This window comes from Bufo bufo, chromosome 1, assembly GCF_905171765.1.
Source record: "Bufo bufo chromosome 1, aBufBuf1.1, whole genome shotgun sequence".
Lineage (NCBI taxonomy): Eukaryota > Metazoa > Chordata > Amphibia > Anura > Bufonidae > Bufo > Bufo bufo.
The window spans coordinates 688,817,129-688,839,392 of NC_053389.1; the positions used below are offsets into that span (position 1 = coordinate 688,817,129).

Below are 22,264 nucleotides of genomic sequence, written 5' to 3' on the forward strand. Positions count from 1 at the left end.
AAAAATGGGAAAAGTTGTCTTTTGCCAAGATATTTCTCTCACCCAGCATGGGTATATGTAAAAAGACACCCCAATACACATTGCCCAACTTCTCCTGAGTACGGGGATACCAGATGTGTGACACTTTTTTGCAGCCTAGGTGGGCAAAGGGGCCCACATTCCAAAGAGCACCTTTCGGATTTCACCGGCCATTTTTTACAGATTTTGATTTCAAACCACTTCTCACGCAATCGGCCCCTAAAATGCCAGGGCAGTATAACTACCCCACAAGTGACCCCATTTTGGAAAGAAGACACCCCAAGGTATTTCGTGATGGGCATACTGAGTTCATGGAAGTTTTTATTTTTTGTCACAAGTTAGTGGAATATGTAAGAAAATATGTAAGAAAAAAAAAAATCATCATTTTCCGCTAACTTGTGGCAAAAAATATAAAATTCTAGGAACTCGCCATGCCCCTCACGGAATACCTTGTGGTGTCTTCTTTCCAAAATGGGGTCACTTGTGGGGTAGTTATACTGCCCTGGCATTCTAGGGGCCCTAATGTGTGGTAAGTAGGTAAATGACCTGTGAAATCCGAAAGGTGCTCTTTGGAATGTGGGCCCCTTTGCCCACCTAGGCTGCAAAAAAGTGTCACACATGTGGTATCGCCGTATTCAGGAGAAGTTGGGCAATGTGTTTTGGGGTGTCTTTTTACATATACTCATGCTGTGTGAGAGAAATATATCGGCAAAAGACAACTTTTCCCATTTTTTATACAAAGTTGGCATTTGACCAAGATATTTATCTCACCCAGCATGGGTATATGTTAAATGACACCCCAAAACACATTGCCCAACTTCTCCTGAGTACGGCGATACCAGATGTGTGACACTTTTTTTCAGCCTAGATGCGCAAAGGGGCCCACATTCCTTTTATGAGGGCATTTTTAGACATTTGGATCCCAGACTTCTTCTCACGCTTTAGGGCCCCTAGAATGCCAGGGCAGTATAAATACCCCACATGTGACCCCATTTTGGAAAGAAGACACCCCAAGGTATTCAATGAGGCGCATGGCGAGTTCATAGAATTTTTTTTTTTTTGGCACAAGTTAGCGGAAATTCAGATTTTTATTTTTTTTTCTCACAAAGTCTCCCTTTCCGCTAACTTGGGACAAAAATTTCAATCTTTTATGGACTCAATATGCCCCTCACGGAATACCTTGGGGTGTCTTCTTTCCGAAATGGGGTCACATGTGGGGTATTTATACTGCCCTGGCATTCTAGGGGCCCTAAAGCGTGAGAAGAAGTCTGGAATATAAATGTCTAAAAAATTTTACGCATTTGGATTCCGTGAGGGGTATGGTGAGTTCATGTGATATTTTATTTTTTGACACAAGTTAGTGGAATATGAGACTTTGTAAGAAAAAAATATATAATTTCCGCTAACTTGGGCCAAAAAAATGTCTGAATGGAGCCTTACAAGGGGGTGATCAATGACAGGGGGGTGATCAATGACAGGGGGGTGATCAGGGAGTCTATATGGGGTGATCACCCCCCTGTCATTGATCACCCCCCTGTAAGGCTCCATTCAGACGTCCGTATGTGTTTTGTGGATCCGATCCATGTATCAGTGGATCCGTAAAAATCATACAGACATCTGAATGCAGCCTTACAGGGGGTTGATCAATGACAGGGGGGTGATCAATGACAGGGGGGTGATCAATGACAGGGGGGTGATCAGGGAGTCTATATGGGGTGATCACCCCCCTGTAAGGCTCCATTCAGATGTCCGTATGTGTTTTGCGGATCCGATCCATGTATCAGTGGATCCGTAAAAATCATACGGACATCTGAATGCAGCCTTACAGGTGGGTGATCAATGACAGGCGGGTGATCAATGACAGGGGGGTGATCAATGACAGGGGGGTGATCAGGGAGTCTATATGGGGTGATCACCCCACTGTAAGGCTCCATTCAGATGTCCTTATGTGTTTTGCGGATCCGATCCATGCATTAGTGGATCCGTAAAAATCATACGGACATCTGAATGCAGCCTTACAGGGGGGTGATCAATGACAGGGGGGTGATCAATGACAGGGGGGTGATCAGGGAGTCTATATGGGGTGATCACCCCCCTGTCATTGATCACTCCCCTATAAGGCTCCATTCAGATGTCCGTATGTGTTTTGCGGATCCGATTCATGTATCAGTGGATCCGTAAAAATCATACGGACATCTGAATGCAGCCTTACAGGGGGGTGATCAATGACAGGGGGATGATCAATGACAGGGGGGTGATCAGGGAGTCTATATGGGGTGATCACCCCCCTGTCATTGATCACCCCCCTATAAGGCTCCATTCAGATGTCCGTATGTGTTTTGCGGATCCGATCCATGTATCAGTGGATCCGTAAAAATCATATGGACGTCTGAATGGAGCCTTACAAGGGGGTGATCAATGACAGGGGGGTGATCAGGGAGTCTATATGGGGTGATCACCCCCCTGTAAGGCTCCATTCAGACGCCTGTATGTGTTTTGCGAATCCGATCCATGTATCCGTGGATCCGTAAAAAACATACGGACATCTGAATACAGCCTTACAGGCGGGTGATCAATGACAGGGGGGTGATCAATGACAGGGGGGTGATCAGGGAGTCTATATGGGGTGATCACCCCCCTGTCATTGATCACCCCCCTATAAGGCTCCATTCAGATGTCCGTATGTGTTTTGCTGATCCGATCCATGTATCAGTGGATCCGTAAAAATCATACGGACGTCTGAATGGAGCCTTACAACGGGGTGATCAATGACAGGGGGTGATCAGGGAGTCTATATGGGGTGATCACCGCCCTGTAAGGCTCCATTCAGACGCCTGTATGTGTTTTGCGGATCCGATCCATGTATCCGTGGATCCGTAAAAAACATACGGACATCTGAATACAGCCTTACAGGCGGGTGATCAATGACAGGGGGGTGATCAATGACAGGGGGGTGATCAGGGAGTCTATATGGGGTGATCACCCCCGTCATTGATCACCCCCCTGTAAGGCTCCATTCAGACGTCCGTATGCGTTTTGCGGATCCGATCCATGTATCAGTGGATCCGTAAAAATCATACGGACATCTGAATGGAGCCTTACAGGGGGGTGATCAATGACAGGGGGGTGATCAGGGAGTCTATATGGGGTGATCAGGGGTGATCAGGGGTTCATAAGGGGTTAATAAGTGACAGGGGGGGTGTAGTGTAGTGTAGTGGTGTTTGGTGCTACTTTACTGAGCTACCTGTGTCCTCTGGTGGTCGAGCCAAACAAAAGGGACCACCAGAGGACCAGGTAGCAGGTATATTAGACGCTGTTATCAAAACAGCGTCTAATATACCTGTTAGGGGTTAAAAAAATCGCATCTCCAGCCTGCCAGCGAACGATCGCCGCTGACAGGCTGGAGATCCACTCGCTTACCTTCCGATCCTGTGAACGCGCACGCCTGTGTGCGCGCGTTCACAGGAAATCTCGCGTCTCGCGAGATGACGCGTAGATGCGTGACTGTGCGCAGGGCTGCCGCCTCCGGAACGCGATCCTGCGCTAGGCGGTCCGGAGGCGGTTAAATAGTAATGACCACTATGCTGCACCTGTAGTCATTACAATCAACAACAAAGTGAAATAAAAAGAGTCTGTCAGATGACATCACGTGCAGACAGCCTCTCCGATCTTCTAACACCTACATCTCCTGCACCTGCCCGATCACCGCACCATACATGTACGGCGCTGGTCCTTAAGTCACGGACATATGCGCCTTACATTTTCGGCGCGTGTCCTTAACCCCTTTAGGACACAGCATTATTTCACCTTAAGGACCAGGCCATTTTTTGCAAATCTGACCAGTGTCACTTTAAGTGGTGATCTTTAAGTGGTGGTGGTGAACTTTAAAACGCTTTGACTTATCCAGGCCATTCTGAGATTGTTTTTTCGTCACATATTGTACTTCATGACACTGGTAAAATGAAGTAAAAAAAAATAATTTTTATTTATAAATAAATACCAAATTTACCAAAAATTTTAAAAAAATGGCAAATTTCCAAGTTTCAATTTCTCTACTTCTATAATACATAGTAATACCTCCAAAAATAGTTATTACTTTACATTCCCCATATGTCTACTTCATGTTTGGATCATTTTGGGAATGATATTTTATTTTTTGGGGATGTTACAAGGCTTAGAAGTTTAGAAGCAAATCTTGAAATTTTTCTGAAATTTTCAAAAACCCAATTTTTAGGGGCCAGTACAGGTCTGAAGTCACTTTACGAGGCTTACATAATAGAAACCACCCAAAATGACCCCATTCTAGAAACTACACCCCTCAAGGTATTCAAAACTGATTTTACAAACTTTGTTAACCCTTTAGGTGTTCCACAAACATTAATGGAAAATAGAGATACAATTTAAAAATTTCACTTTTTTGGCAGATTTTCCATTTTAATAATTTTTTTCCAGTTTCAAAGCAAGGGTTAACAGCCAAACCAAACTCAATATTTATGGCCCTGATTCTGTAGTTTACAGAAACACCCCATATGTGGTCGTAAACTACTGTACGGGCACACGGCAGTGCGCAGAAGAAAAGGAATGCCATACGGTTTTTGGAAGGCAGATTTTGCTGGACTGGTTTTTTTGACACCATGTCCCATCTGAAGCCCCCCTGATGCAACCCTAGAGTAGAAACTCTATAAAAGTGACCCCATCTAAGAAACTACACCCCTCAAGGTATTCAAAACTGATTTTACAAAGTCAGTAACCCTTTAGGTGTTCCACAAGAGTTATTGGCAAATGGAGATGAAATTTCCGAATTTCAATTTTTTGGCAAATTTTCCATTTTAATAAATTTTTCCAAGTAACAAAGCAAGGGTTAACAAAGCAAGTTTTTTTTTATTTATGTAAGTTTTACACAATAATATCATTTTTGAAACCAAAAAAAAATTATGTTTTAGTGTCTCCATATTCTGAGACTTGTACAAAAAAATCTCATTTTATTTGTTATAAATCACATGAACATTACAGGTGAGACTCAAAAGGGACAGAACATGGAGACTGGGCCACAAAAGGGCTCTGCAATGTGGAGAATCACAATGGGGGATAATGTGACCATATACAGCAGGTAACAGACAATAAACAGAAGCTGTGAACATTGGAGTAGTTGCGGGTGCAATTGCTGTCCCCTAGTGTTGAACAACTACCTAGCTCTTATTCACAGCGTCCAAGCAATGGATGCTGTAGGATATAATTGGACGGTGCAATACTACTCATAAAGATGGCATATAACAATAACTGTAAGTCACTAGTCCCACCCTAATACAGATACCATGTTACCTACCCATGTTGCTGCTGAAAAATGGTGACACAGTTCCCCCACTGCTTCGACCTCAACACGTGTTTCGCCACGTAGGCTTCGTCAGGAGGTACCATAGTTACCTTAGTGTCTCCATATTCTGAGAGCCATAGTTTTTTCAGTTTTTGGGCGATTAGCTTAGGTAGGGTCTCATGTTTTGCGGGATGAGATGACGGTTTGATTGGCACTATTTTGGGGTGCATATGACTTTTTGATTGCTTGCTATTACACTTTTTGTGCTGTAAGGTGACAAAAAAAGGTTTATTTAACACAGTTTTTATTTTTTATTTTTTACGGTGTTCATCTGAGGGGTTAGGTCATGTGATATTTTTATAGAGACGGTCGATACAAACGCGGCAATACCTAATATGTATACTTTTCTATTATTTATGTAAGTTTTACACAATAATATAATTTTTTAAACAAAAAAAAAGATGTTTTAGTGTCTTCATATTCTGAGCCATATTTTTTTTTATTTTTAGGGCGATTGTCTTATGTAGGGGCTCATTTTTTGCGGGATGAGGTGACGGTTAGATTGGTACTATTTTGGTGGGCAAACGCCTTTTTGATCGCTTGCTGTTGTACTTTTTGTGGTGTAAGGTGACAAATAAATAGTTTATTTAGCACAGTTTTTAATTTTAATTTTTTACGGTGTTCACCTGAGGGGTTAGGTCATTTGATGTGTTTATAGAGCCGGTCGATATGGATGCGGCGATACCTAATATGTATACTTTTATTTTACCAATTTTTTTTTACTTTATTTGGGGAAAATTACGTTTTTGTTTATTTTTACTTGAAACTTTTAATTTTTGGGGGGGAAAACTTTATTTTTTCAACTTTTTTTTTCACTTTATTTTTTGTCCCACTTTGGGACTTGAACTTTTGGGGATCTAACTCTTTACAATGCATTCCAATACTTCTGTATTGGAATGCATTGGCTGTATGAGTAATACAGTGTGTATTACTCATACAGCTTCCGGCCTGTGAGATCCAGGGGGCTAGATCTCGCAGGCTTGTCACCGGAAAGGCAGCGCGATGCCTTCCTTAGGCATCGCACTGCCTTCCATGCCATCGGGTCCCCCCTACAGCCGCATGGGGACCCGATGGCATTCCCCCCAGCAGCCGCAAACCGCAGGTAAAGCCGCAAACCGCAGGTCTGAATTGACCTGCGGTTTGCGGCGATCACCGACACTGGGGGATCACGGGACCCCCACGCTCATTTAGCCAAGGTGCCTGCTCAATGATTTGAGCAGGCGTCTTGTTCCGATCACCGCCCGCCGGGCGGCGGTGATCGGAAATACACATGACGTACCGGTACGTCATGTGTCCTGAAGAGGTTAAGGGGTTAAATTCATTCAGCTAGAAGTAGATAGGAAGATACTCTCCACTCTCTGTTAACTACTGCTATTTATATGGGAATATTCATTTAGCTGATTATAGGTTACTAACATTTTCATTATGCTATTTGCGATCTAAGGAATAATTTTTCTAAGCCCTATATTTGGACTTTTCAAATGGACAAACAGCTGGCTCCCTGTAAGCATCAAAGTCAACCCTGTCAAATATTGCTAGTAGGGGTTCTTAGAAATGCTAAGAAGCCTGAGAATCACTTGGGAACCTTACTGCTATGATCCTTAGGAATACCTGTCCTCAGATGATCCCTTGTTTTCTATTTAAAACCCCATAAAATTGATATATCTATGAATGTCCTCTTCTACCTCCAAACATATAGAATCGATAGTGACAGACACATATGTAATTCCTATATTGTATTTCTGTAGACACAACTCTCTGCCATATATCATTATTGAGAATATTCTCTTGAAAGTATCAATCACTATTGCTGCTCATTTATAACTCTTAATAGAGTTAGGGTCCATTCACACGTCCGTAAGTGTTTTGTGGATCCGCAAATTGCGGATCCGCAAAACACGGACAGCTGCAATGTGCGATCCGCAATTTGCGGATCCGCACATCACAGACACTATAATAGAAAATGCCTTTTCTGGTCCGCAATTGCGGACAAGAATAGGACATGTTCTATTTTTTCCAGGAACTAAATTGCGGATCCCGAAAAAACGGATGGGGATCCCAAAAAAATGGATGCTGATCCAGGAAATGTGGATTTGCATCCGTTCCAGCCCCATTGAAAGTGAATGGGTCGGCAAATTGCGAAACGAATGCGGACCCAAATTACGGACGTGTGAATGGACCCTTAGAGTAAAATTCTATGCAGAGGACACATTTCAAAATATATTTTTATAGGAATCTTGACTGTATTTTCTCTATGTCTGCAGCGACCACAAGTGCTTGGGCCCTTCTGTCCTAAACCAGCATCGTTATTTCCCCTTGCTCCTGATTAATATCTCCATCTCCCGACATCATGCATGTCTCTGAACTTAAAGAGGAGAGGAGATATCTATCAGGAGCAAGTATAGAAGTGAGCCTCAGTTAGGGTAGGATGGCTTGGGCACTAGCCACAAAGAAAAAAATGGTATGCACTACATATTATTTACATCACCTACAGTCCACTGACTGTAGTTTTACCCCCTTAACGACTCTTATGTGTCACTTTATGTGGTAATAACTTTGGAATACTTTTACTTTTACAAGTGATTCTGAGACTGTTTTCGTTGACACATCATACTTCCTGTTAGGGGTAAATTTGAGTTGATATGTTTTACTTTTACCTAATACAAAAAAATTCTAAATTTACAGAAAATGTGGAAAAATTATCTATTTTCTAAATTTGAATTTCTCTGCTTTTAAAGGGCATCTGTCAGCAGATTTGTACCTATGAAAAATTGAAAAGTGTGGTGTGCATTTGTATTCAGCCCCCTGTACTCTGAAACCCCTAACTAAAATCTAGTATGACCAATTGCTTTCAGAAGTCAAAAAGCAAGGAACCCATCAGACAAGTCAGGGATAAAGTTGTGGAGAAGTTTAAAGCAGGTTATAAAAAAATATCCCAAGCTCTGAATATCTCACGGAACACTGTTCAATCCATTATCCGAAAACAGAAGGAGCATGGCGTAACTATAAACCTACCAAGATATTTCCATCCACCTAAACTGACAATCCAGGAAGAGGAGATCCACAGCTCAGGTGGGAGAATCTGTCCACAGGACAACTATTAGTCGTGTACTCCACAAATATGGAAGTGTGGCAAGAAGAAATAAATTTTTGAAAGCGAGCCATAAGAAATCCCATTTGCCAGTTTGCCACAAGCCATGTAAACATTTGGAAGAAGGTGCTCTGGTCAGATGAGACCAAAGTTTAACTTTTTGGCCTAAATGCAAAATGCTATGTGTGGCAGAAAACTAACTACACTTCTCCCTGGACACACCATCCCCACCGTGAAACGTGGTGGCATTATGCTTTGGGGAAGTGTTTCTTCAACAGGGACAGGGAAGCTGGTCAGAGTTGATGTGAAGATGGATGGAGCTAAATACAGGGCAATCCTGGAGGAAAACCTGGTAGAGGCTGCAAAAGGTTTGAGACTGAGGCAGAGATTTACCTTCCAGCAGGGCATTCATGAGTTACAATGGTCCAGTCAAAGTCTAGACTTAAATTCCATTGGGAATCTGTGACAAGACTTGAAAATTGCTGTTCACAGACACTTTCCATCCAATCTGACTGATCTTGAGCGATTTTGCAGAGAGGAATGGCCAAAAATGTCAGCCTCTAGATGTGCAAAGCTGGTAGAGACATACCCCCCAAAAGGCTTGCAGCTGTAATTGCAGCAAAAGCTAGTCCTGCAAAGTATTGGCTCTGGGGGCTGAATACAAATGCATGCCATACTTTCCAGATTTTTATTTATTCACACATACTTGCTACTTTGTGTTGGTCTATCACATAAAATTCCCATAAAATACATTTAAGTTTGTGGGTGCAACTTAAGAAAAAGGTGGAAAAATTCAAGGGGTATGAATACTTTTTCAAAGCACTGTATATGCAAATGAGCCTCTAAGAGCAAGGGGGCAAGGGCGCCCTCTACCCGATAATTGACAGGGCTAGGCAGTGTAAATGTGATCACACCTGCCCCTGTTAATCAAAGTGCAGAAGCGTGGCAGTTGCAGAGAGAGTAGAGCCACTAAGTGTTATGGCAATGTCTGTTTGGGTAGTCAAGGGTTAGCTGGATTCCCGCGCTGAGAAGACACTTCCTTGTATTGATGTATCAAAGTTACTAAGAGTATTTATCTGCAGCCAATGTTAGTATATATGAGCTGTTCTCACCTACAGTATGTCTCGGTGTTCCCCGCTGCCCCGATGTTCCCAGCTGTCACTGGTGGTATTGTGCAGGCAAGATCCTTATTCCATTTCAAGCGACGATGTGAAGTGGCTTGATCTTCTTGCTTCCCCTTTCCTGTGCACGCCGCTCCGGCCGGTAGCTGGCGTGCTTGCGGGGAAGCAACTAGAAGTTAGTCAATCAATGCTCCTGTGTGACGTCACATCCATGAGTACTGATACCTCCAGGAAAAAGAAAAACTTCCAACTCGTTTTGAAACACACGTGTTTCTTCGTTCCCTGATGAAGAAACACGGATGTTTCGAAACCTGTGTGGGCACATAGTTGATCAGCACAGATGTCATGAGCTGCCAAGCGCACATGCAACAGGTCAGCCAGTTTCATAGGTACAAATCTGCTGACAGATGCCCTTTAAGATGGATAGTGATACCTCATAAAATAGATATACACCCAGCAAGTGTTTTGCAAAAAATAATTCACAGCAGATGGCGCAAAGTGAAAATTGCAATTTTACACAGACATATTATCTCTCTGCCCAATATATTGTGCCCAGTGTATGGCAGTGTGAAAGGCAAGCCCTCTCATTATTATACTTCTTGGTTTTAGAACTACCCAACATGTGACCCTAATCTTTTGCCTGGACATACAAGAGAGCTCATGGGTAACGGAGCACTATGTGTATTTGAGGCGATTCCTGCATCTTGTGCTGACAACTGTAGAGATGCTGGGGTGAAATAAGAAATGGAACCCTGAGAAGTGACCCTACTGTATCACGGTATTAAGGGGTGGAGTGAGCATTTTGATGCCACAGGTGCAAAAATGTATCTACAGTGGACCATGCAAAAGTGCAAGTTTACCACATATAGCCATCATTTCCTGGGTAACTCCTTTAAGCTTCACCCAGTTTCACTCCCCCAATGTGGAGACTTACCTTTCGTTAATACTAATTATAAGGCTTGACCCTTTTGTGGTCTGGTTCTGGACCTTCATGTAGAAATGGAGACAGGCTTATTTCACACAAATGATGTTTCTGTCTGGATAGAGTCTGTTTTTACAATGTATAACATCTAAAATGTACACTAACCCATTCATTTCAGTGGGTATGTGGACATGAGCATTGGTTTTTACTGACCATCTCTCCATTCAGCAAAAGTCACAGCATGTTCTATTTTCACATAGGGTTTGTCCATCCAAGTCAATGGTCACAAAAAAAAAACTGGCGGCACTTGGAGGTCATTGATGCGTGGTCCATCTTCAGTTTTTCTTCACACATACAGTACAGACCAAAGGTTTGGACACACCTTCTCATTCAAAGAGTTTTCTTTATTTTCATGACTATGAAGGCATCAAAACTATGAATTAACACATTTGGAATTATATACATAACAAACAAGCGTGAAACAACTGAAAATATGTCATATTCTAGGTTCTTCAAAGTAGCTACCTTTTGCTTTGATTACTGCTTTGCACACTCTTGGCATGCTCTTGATGAGCTTCAAGAGGTAGTCACCTGAAATGGTCTTCCAACAGTCTTGAAGGAGTTCCCAGAGATGCTTAGCACTTGTTGGCCCTTTTGCCTTCACTCTGCGGTCCAGCTCACCCCAAACCATCTCGATTGGGTTCAGGTCCGGTGACTGTGGAGGCCAGGTCATCTGGCGCAGCACCCCATCACTCTCCTTCATGGTCAAATAGCCCTTACTTTCAAAGTTTTCCCAATTTTTCGGCTGACTGACTGACCTTCATTTCTTAAAGTAATGATGGCCACTCGTTTTTCTTTACTTAGCTGCTTTTTTTCTTGCCATAAAACAAATTCTAACAGTCTATTCAGTAGCAGTATCAGCTGTGTATCCACCTGACTTCTCCTCAACGCAACTGATGGTCCCAACCCCATTTATAAGTCAAGAAATCCCACTTATTAAACCTGACAGGGCACACCTATGAAGTGAAAACCATATCAGGGGACTACCTCTTGAAGCTCATCAAGAGAATGCCAAGAGTGTGCAAAGCAGTAATCAAAGCAAAAGGTGGCTACTTTGAAGAACCTAGAATATGACATATTTTCAGTTGTTTCACACTTGTTTGTTATGTATATAATTCCACATGTGTTAATTCATAGTTTTGATGCCTTCAGTGTGAATCTACAATTTTCATAGTCATGAAAATAAAGAAAACTCTTTGAATGAGAAGGTGTGTCCAAACTTTTGGTCTGTACTGTACATTGTGTAAAACTTATAGTACAGGCCATATCTGCCAATTGTATCGTGGGGAGCCATTTAGGTCATAGAGGGAGTTGGATGCTGCAGTCAGCATTGATCTTGGCATCAAAGGGGGTAATCCACCGGCATCAGTGTTTTCACCAATGTTGGCGGATACATCGGGACCACCCGATCAGCGCACAGTACTTTTATGGGTCTGGTCGGGAAATTACTTCCTGTAGCGCCATACATCTAAATCACTGGTCAGGAAGGGGTTAATAAAACTGACCTCTGAATCAATAAAGATATATTATATGTTGGCACGGAATTCTTACAGGTGACGTAAAGTATTGCTTGCAGGGCTTTATAAATTCTCCCAGGATAATTTTTGAAAAGTCTCAAAAATTGTCTCAATCTTACTCCAGTAAAAGGGTGGCACGGAAAGTGGAGTAACATCTCAAGACAGAGGTATTGGACTTAAAGATACACCAAATTTGTCAAACACGGTGCAACATTTGATGAATCTGGCCCCAATCACAGCTACACAGACTTCTGCTGAACTGACTTGAAAAATTCCCCTCATCATAAAGTGCCCAATAAAAGACTCCTTACACAGTCGAGTTGTACTCTATGAAATTTTTTAAAAAATAAATAAAAAAGGCTCAAACTCACTTTAAAGGGGTTATTAGTTAAAATGTACTTATCAACTTACCACTAAATAGACAATAAATATGGAATTATGGGGATCTGACCTCTGGCACCATCAGTGATCCCAAAAATGGAAAACTTGTGAGTATCCTCTTTAAATTAGGTATTAGACATGTTTGTCCACTCTCAAAGACAGCGATCAGTCATTCCCATAGAAGCAATAGGGGTGGTGGATGATCATGCATTACTGCTCCATTCAGAGAGGACATTCGGGAACTCTTATTCTTAGGATCACTGTGGGTCCCAGCTGTTGGACACCTCTCAATCTAATATTTATCACCTATCCTGTGAATTGGTGAAAAATACTTCTTGTGGGATAAACCTTTTAAAAAATTAAAGGATTCATTCTTCACAATCCTCCTCTGCTTTCCGGTTCCCCAGTTGGTGGTCTATTTATTTTGGTCCCTGTTGATACAGGAACTGTGACTGCTCAGCCAATCACTGGCCAGCTAAATGGTCACATTTCTATGTTAAAAGGACGTTGAATGAAGAGACCAGTGAGTGACCATGAAGCATCAGAACAAGTACAGCTGGAACTGAGGTGATTAAAACTTATTTTATTATTTTAAGCAATTCTGTTTATTTTTCTTTAATTACCGACCAGATAACTCCTTTAACACAATTGTCTTTTGCCAGAGCTGAGTATTTAATATATGTGCTTAACTAGGTTATTTCATTACCAACATATAATGCCAACCCAAGGTTTCAGTTTCTCTGCTACATGCCATGATATTAACAGATACTGTAATCTGCTCTTTAATCTCCTTTTCTTTCTTTTAACAAGGAGCTGTGGCACCTTGCCGAGAAGCTCAGCGTTAGCTATAATTATGTCTGATATGTTTGTAGATTCATTCATTTCCTGTCTAGTGCTGTCTGCGAACGACCACATCAATATATATAATATGTGTGTATCATGGGTAGTTTATCATGGATAAAACAAATGTCATGCAATACAGATAAGACCAGGTTCACATCACCGTTTTGTTTTCAGTTCTTCTGATCCGTCACAGATCTGTTTAGACGGGAGAAAAAGTCCAATGTGGAGGAATTTTTCTCCAGTTAAAAATAAAGGATCTCTGACGGAACTGACAAAAACTATGCAAATCTAGAACAATAGATGTTCAAAATAAAGGATACATTTTTTTTGTCTTCTTCTGACGGATCAGAAGAATGGAAAACTACCGTAAATGGTGATGTGAACTTGGCCTAAGAGATTTTGGATTGACTTGTATGTAACACAATTGATGGTATAGTCTTACATGCAATCTTTTTTTTGGATAAAAATCATAAAATATATAATGGTTTTATTTAACCAGCTGCATATATTTTACCCTGTGAAAACAAACATTTGAAATAAAAATAAGTTTTTTTTAATGTTAGTAGCAAATGTGGGTTGCTATGTTTTGTGTGTTTGCCTGAAAAAAGCTGAAATTTATCAAAATTTTTGAAAAATTAGCAATTTTCAAGACTTGAAAATGTATGCTTTTCAGTCTATTTATGTTAGCATCATTGTTTAAAAAATACTTTTTTTTGGGGGGGGGGGGGGGGGAAGGTTAGCAGCAAATATACAGATTTTCAAGAATATTTCCAAATCCTGAGGGGATTTGAGAGGTCTACGTACTATAACAACACCCCGTAAATCACCCCATTTTACTGCACCCCTCAAAGTATTCTGACACAATGTCCATAATCGTAAGGCGTAAACTACCGCATGGTTTAAGAATTTGTCTGTACATGGATTTATGCTACGTTAATAAAGAGGAAGATTTTACAGAAAATTATTACAGTGCCAAAAACATTTTCTTTTTGACTTTTCTTAACTCTGACTGGATGGTTTCTGGAGTTCCTGTCTGGGCCTCAAGATCTGGCTGTAGATGCTCACAGGCTGCTTGCATCCAATGACTAAAGTATAGACTCCCTGTTTGTACACAGGAAGGAGCCAAGCCCAGGAAGTTGGGCCAACCCCTGTCCGCTGATGGTTGCTAGAAAGCTGAAGTTAATCCTCTGGTACAGCTAGGAGTTACATAACGTTCACATAAAACTGTGTTACACCTAAACATACAGAGGAAAATACAAACCGGATTCCAAAAAAGTTGGGACACTATACAAATCGTGAATAAAAACTGAATGCAATGATGTGGAGGTGCCAACTTCTAATATTTTATTCAGAATATAACATAAATCATGGAACAAAAGTTTAAACTGAGAAAATGTACCATTTTAACCCCTTAAGGACTCAGCCCTATTTCACCTTATTTGCAAATCTGACTAGTGTCACTTTAAGTGCTCATAACTTTAAAACACTTTGACTTATCCAGGCCATTCTGAGAATGTTTTTTCGTCACATATTGTACTTCATGACACTGGTAAAATGAAGTAAAAAAAACTATTTTTTTTGCATAAAAAAATACCTAATTTACCAAAAATTTGGAAAAATTAGCAAATTTCAAAGTTTCAGTTTCTCTACTTCTGTAATACATAGTAATACCCCCAAAAATTGTGATGACTTTACATTCCCCATATGTCTACTTCATGTTTGAATTATTTTGGGAATGATATTTTATTTTTTGGGGATTTTACAAGGCTTAGAAGTTTAGAAGCAAATCTTGAAATTTTTCAGAAATTTACAAAAACCAAATTTTTAGGAACCACTACAGGTCAGACGTCACTTTGTGAGGCTTACATAATAGAAACCGCCCAAAAATGACCCCATTCTATAAACTACACCCCTCAAGGTATTCAAAACTGATTTTACAAACTTTGTTAACCCTTTAGGTGTTGCACAAGAGTTATTGGCAAATGGGGATGAAATTTGAGAATTTCATTTTTTTGCCTAATTTTCAATTTTAACCCATTTTTTCCACTAACAAAGCAAGGGTTAACAGCCAAACAAGACTGTATCTTTATTGCCCTGACTCTGCCGTTTACAGAAACACCCCATATGTGGCCGTAAACTACTGTACGGCCACACAGCGGTGCGTAGAGTGAAAGGTGCGCCGTATGGTTTTTGGAAGCCAGATTTTGCTGGACTGGTTTTTTGACACCATGTCCCATTTGAAGCCCCCCTGATGCACCCCTAGAGTAGAAACTCCATAAAAGTGACACCATCTAAGAAACTACACCCCTCAAGGTATTCAAAACTGATTTTACAAACTTTGTTAACCCTTTAGGTGTTGCACAAGATTTAATGGAAAATAGAGATACAATTTCAAAATTTCACTTTTTTGGCAGATTTTCCATTTTAATATTTTTTTTTCCAGTTACAAAGCAAGGGTTAACAGCCAAACAAAACTCATTATTTATGGCCCTAATTCTGTAGTTTACAGAAACACCCCATATGTGGTCGTAAACTGCTGTACGGGCACACGGCAGGGCGCATAAGGAAAGGAATGCCATACGGTTTTTGGAAGGCAGATTTTGCTGGACTTTTTTTTTTTACACCATGTCCCATTTGAAGCCCCCCGATGCACCCCTAGAGTAGAAACTCCAAAAAAGTGACCCCATTTTAGAAACTACGGGATAGGGTGGCAGTTTTGTTTGTACTAGTTTAGGGTACATGTGATTTTCGGTTGCTCTATATTACACTTTTAGTGCGGCAAGGTAACAAGAAATAGCTTTTTTGGCACGTTTTTTTTTTGTTATTTACAACATTCATCTGACAGGTTAGATCATGTGGTATTTTTATAGAGCAGGTTGTCACAGATGCGGTGATACCTAATATGTATACAATTTTTTTTTATTTATGTAAGTTTTATATAATGACTTCATTTTTAAAACCAAAAAAATGTTTTAGTGTCTCCATAGTCTAAGAGCCATAGTTTTTTCAGTTTTTTGGCGATTATCTTAAGTAGGGTCTCATTTTTTGCGGGATGAGATGACGGTTTGATTGGCACTATTTTGGGGTGCATATGACTTTTTTGATCGCTTGCTATTACACTTTTTGTGACGTAAGATGACAAAAAATGGCTTTTTTTACACCGTTTTTATTTTTATTTTTTTACGGTGGTCACCTGAGGGGTTAGGTCATGTGATATTTTTATAGAGCCGGTCGATACGGACACGGCGATACCTAATATGCATACTTTATTTTTATTTATGTAAGTTTTACACAATGATTTCATTTTTGAAACAAAAAAAAATCATGTTTTAGTGTTTCCATAGTCTAAGAGCCATAGTTTTTTCAGTTTTTCGGCGATTATCTTGGGTAGAGTATGATTTTTGCGGGATGAGATGACGGTTTGATTGGTACTATTTTGGCGTACATGCGACTTTTTTGATCACTTTTATTACCTTTTTTGGAAAGTAAGGTGGGCAAAATTTTAATTTTCTCATAGTTTTTTTATTTTTATTTTTATGGCGTTCACCGTGTGGGGAAAGTAACATGACCGTTTCATAGATAAGGTCATTACGGATGCGGCGATACCTTATATGTGTAGTGTATTTTATTTTTTTTATTTTTATTCAGTGATAAATGTGTGTTTTTTTTCTTAACTTTTTTCACTTTTTTTGCATTTTTTTGACCCAGACCCACTTGGTTCTTGAAGATCCAGTGGGTCTGATGTCTGTATAATACAGTACAGTACACCATATAGGGTTCTGTACTGTATTTTACTTACACTGAACAGATCTATGCTTTTAGCATAGATCTGTTCAGCACCATGGACAGCAGGACGCCTGAGAAGGCGTCCTGTTGCCATAGGAACCTTCCCCGTCTGCCACAACTTCGCAAATGGGGAAGGGTGAGCACGGGGCTGGCAGGGGGCTGTCGGGGGGCTCTCTCCCTCTCCATCGGGGGGCTGCAAAGGCACAGCAGCCCCCTGATGGGAGAGGGAGGGAGCTCCCTGACCGATGACAGTTAACCTTTTCCATACAGCGGTCCGTACGGACCGCGGTATGGAAAGGGTTAAACGGCTGACATCTGCACAGATGTCAGCCGTTTATACCAGGGTGTCAGCAATGTGCCGACACCCTGGTATAACCACTAGACACCAACGAATTTTCAAGGGGAGGCGGCGGAGGATCGCGATCCCGCCTGCCGCACCGCCCGCCTCCCGCAACGCCTGCGACCCCCCCCTGCACCTCCCACCCACATAAATCATGCAGGGGTGCAAATCGTCATTTTGGGCATTTTAAAGTTTCTGATCAGAAACTGCGGGGATCAGAAACTGCAGAAATCGCAGCAAACCGCAGGTCTGAATTGACCTGCGGTTTGCGGTGATCGCCGATACGGGGGGTCACATGACCCCCCCTGGCGTTGTGACAGGATGCCGGCTGAATGATTTCAGCCAGCATCCCGTTGCGATTAACCCCCGCGGTGCCGGAATATCTATTTAAAGTTAGGACGTACCGGTACGCCCTGAGTCCTTAAGGACTCGGGAAATAGGGCGTACTGGTACGCCCTACGTCCTTAAGGGGTTAAGGGAAAAATATGTTGAATCAGAATTTCATGGTGTCAACAAATCCCCAAAAAGTTGGGACAAGGCCATTTTCACCACTGTGTGGCATCTCCCCTTCTTCTTACAACACTCAACAGACGTCTGGGGACCGAGGAGACCAGTTTCTCAAGTTTAGAAATAGGAATGCTCTCCCATTCTTGTCTAATACAGGCCTCCAACTGTTCAATCGTCTTGGGCCTTCTTTGTTGCACCTTCCTCTTTATGATGTGCCAAATGTTCTCTATAGGTGAAAGATCTGGACTGCAGACTAGCCATTTCAGTACCTGGATCCTTCTCCTACGCAGCCATGATGTTGTGATTGATGCAGAATGTGGTCTGGCATTATCTTGTTGAAAAATGCAGGGTCTTCCCTGAAAGAGATGACGTCTGGATGGGAGCATATGTTGTTCTAGAACCTGAATATATTTTTCTGCATTGATGGTGCCTTTCCAGACATGCAAGCTGCCCATGCCACACTCACTCATGCAACCCCATACCATCAGAGATGCAGGCTTCTGAACTGAGCGTTGATAACAACTTGGGTTGTCCTTGTCCTCTTTGGTCCGGATGACATGGCGTCCCAGATTTCCAAAAAGAACTTCGAATCGTGACTCGTCTGACCTCAGAACAGTCTTCCATTTTGCCACACTCCATTTTAAATGATCCCTGGCCAAGTGAAAACGCCTGAGCTTGTGGATCTTGCTTAGAAATGGCTTCTTCTTTGCACTGTAGAGTTTCAGCTGGCAACGGCGGATGGCACGGTGGATTGTGTTCACTGACAATGGTTTCTGGAAGTATTCCTGAGCCCATTCTGTGATTTCCTTTACAGTAGCATTCCTGTTTGTGGTGCAGTGTCGTTTAAGGGCCCAGAGATCACGGGCATCCAGTATGGTTTTACGGCCTTGACCCTTACGCACAGAGATTGTTCCAGATTCTCTGAATCTTCGGATGATGTTATGCACAGTTGATGATGATAGATGCAAAGTCTTTGCAATTTTTCGCTGGGTAACACCTTTCTGATATTGCTCCACTATCTTTCTGCGCAACATTGTGGGAATTGGTGATCCTCTACCCATCTTGGCTTCTGAGAGACACTGCCACTCTGAGAAGCTCTTTTTATACCCAATCATGTTGCCAATTGACCTAATTAGTGTTAATTGGTCTTCCAGCTCTTCGTTATGCTCAAATTTACTTTTTCCAGCCTCTTATTGCTACTTGTCCCAACTTTTTGGGGATTTGTTGACACCGTGAAAATTGGAATCAATGAAAATTGGAATCAACGTATTTTTCCTTTAAAATGATACATTTACTCTGATTAAACGTTTGATCTGTCATCTACGTTCTATTACAAATAAAATATTGACATTTTCCATCTCCACATCATTGCATTCAGTTTTTATTCACAATTTGTTTAGTGTCCCAACTTTTTTGGAATCCAGTTTGTATAAACCCTATTATTTGCAGTGGTCTCTGGGTCACTGAGCTTATTTGTCCGCTGATCTCTTCCATGTTTACATGGGCCAATATGTATGCTCATTCAGCCAATTATCAGATTGTACAACAGGGCCTCACCAGTATTTATTTTTCCATAGTTATATCTCAGACAGCTGTAATGTGGATACATTTTATCGTTCGTATTAGGGCTGCAAGATCTGGACTTCCACAATTGAACTGAACTTAGATCACGGTTGCCATAATATGGATGCTGAAATACACCCATATTATGACAGTCTGAATAAGGCCTTACAGTAAGTCCAAGGTATGCACTTTATTGTTTTGTTTTTTTTTGCATTTTTCACATGTGCGAAGAAAAACTGAAGATTAACACACATCATCTCCCAGCCACCGTCAGTGAAAAATGGACCACATATCAATGCCCTCCAAGTGCTGTCAGTTTTTTTTCCAGGGACCATTGACTTATTATGGGAGACTTTAATCTTCCTGATGTAAACTGGAAAACCAAAATAGCTAGTTCTGCCAGGAGTACAGATATTCTAAATTCCCTACTGGGATTATCTCTACAGCAAGTAGTTGAGGAGCCAACCCAGAAGGAGGCCGATTTAGATTTAGTATTCACAAATGGGAATTTGGTATCTGATATTACTGTAGGGGAAAGCTTGGGATCTAGTGATCACCAGTCAGTGTGGTTTACCATAAGTACAGTGACTGAGTCACACCACACAAAAACAAAAGTTTTAGATTTTAGAAAAACTGACTTTTCTAAAATTAGATTAGTGGTATACGAGTCCCTATCAGATTATAACAGTTTCAATGGAGTCCAGGAGAAATAGGACTACTTAAAATTGGCACGATTGAAGGCAATCGATAATTGCATTAGGCTTGTCGGTAAAAGCAAAAAAAGGAAGAGACCACTGTGGTACTCAGCAGAAGTGTGCAAAATCATTAAAAACAAAAAGATAGCATTTAGTAATTATATATATATAAAAAAAAAAACGAGGATGACAGGCAAATTTATAAGATTAGGCAGAGAGAGGCTAAAAAAGTTATAAGAGCTTCTAAAGCACAGGCAGAAGAGAAATCAGTGAAAAAAGGCGATAACACATTCTTCAGATACATAAATAAAAAAAGGAAACTAAAACAAGGAATTACCAAATTAAAAACAAAAGAAGGAAGGTATATGGAAGAAGATAAAGAACTAGCTGACTGCCTCAATGAATACTTCTGTTCAGTTTTTACAAAGGAAAAGGACCTCAGTTAGGAAGGAAGACTAATGCATCTTTTGATGCATGTGTCTTTACAGAGGAAGAGGTTCTAAGTCAGCTGTCTAAAATTAATACAAATAAGTCACAGGGGCCTGATGGGATACACCCAAAGCTATTAAAAGAGCTTAGCGGTGAACTAGCAAAACCATTAACAGATTTATTTAACCAATCACTGGTAACAGGAGTCATCCCAGAAGATTGGAAATTAGCAAATGTTGTGCCCATTCACAAGAAAGGTAGTAGGGAGGAATTGGGCAACTATTGGCCAGTAAGCCTGACATTAAAAGTGGGGAAATTAATGGAAACCATACTTAAGGAGAGGATTGTGGAACATCTAAAATCCCATGGATTGAAAGATGAAAAACAGCATGGGTTTACTTCAGGGAGATCATGTCAAACTAATCTTATTGATTTTTTTGATTGGGTAACTAAAATAATAGATGGCGGAGGTGCAGTAGACATTGCTTATCTAGACTTTAGTAAGGCTTTTGATACTGTGTCACATAGAAGGTTTATCAATAAATTGCAGTCTTTGTGCTTGGACTCCCATATTGTTGAATGGATTAGGCAGTGGCTGAGGGACAGACAACAGAGGGTTGTAGTCAATGGAGTATATTCAGACCATGGTCTTGTTACCAGTGGAGTACCTCAGGGATCTGTTCTGGACCCATATTGTTTAATATCTTTATCAGCGAAATTGCAGAAGGCCTCGATGGTAAGGTGTGTCTTTTTGCTGATGACACAAAGATTTTTAACAGGGTGGATGTTCCTGGAGGGATACACCAAATGGAAAAGGATTCAGGAAAACTAGAGGAATGGTCAAAAATCTGGCAACTAAAATTTTATGTTGATAAGTGCAAGATAATGCACCTGGGGCGTAAAAACCCAAGAGCAGAATATAAAATCTGTGATACAGTCCTAACCTCAGTATCTGAGGAAAGGGATTTAGGGGTCATTATTTCAGAAGACTTAAAGGTAGGCAGACAATGTCATAGAGCAGCAGGAAATGCCAGCAGAATGCTTGGGTGTATAGGGAGAGGCATTACCAGTAGAAAGATGGAGGTGCTCATGCCGCTCTACAGAGCACTAGTGAGACCTAATTTGGAGTATTGTGCTCAGTACTGGAGACCATATCTCCAGAAGAATAATGATACTTCGGAGAGAGTTCAAAAACCATATCTCCAGAAGAATAATGATACTTCGGAGAGAGTTCAGAGAAGAGCTACTAAACTAGTACATGGATTGCAAGATAAAACTTACCAGGAAAGATTAAAGGACCTTAACATGTATAGCTTGGAAGAAAGACGAGACAGAGGGGATATGATAGAAACTTTTAAATACATAAAAAGAATCAACAAGGTAAAAGAGGAGAGAATATTTAAAAAAATAAAAACTGCTACAAGAGGACATTGTTTTAAATTAGAGGGGCAAAGGTTTAAAAGTAATATCAGGAAGTATTACTGAGAGAGTAGTGGATGCATGGAATAGCCTTCCTGCAGAAGTGGTAGCTGCAAATACAGTTAGGGGTTTAAGCATGCATGGTATAGGCATAAGGCCATCCTTCATATTTGATAGGGCCAAGGGCTATTCATAGTA

The 22,264-nt window shown here is 41.0% G+C and overlaps 1 long non-coding RNA gene across 1 annotated transcript; it reads right to left on the bottom strand.

Annotated features, from left to right (window-relative positions):
* Positions 1-469: 469 nt before the first annotated feature.
* On the bottom strand, positions 470-20,374 carry LOC120985947. Its single transcript, XR_005775605.1, has 3 exons — positions 20,128-20,374; positions 6,884-6,889; positions 470-480 (listed from the first exon to the last, which is right to left on the bottom strand). It is a non-coding gene; the product is annotated as an uncharacterized LOC120985947 (long non-coding RNA).
* Positions 20,375-22,264: the final 1,890 nt, after the last annotated feature.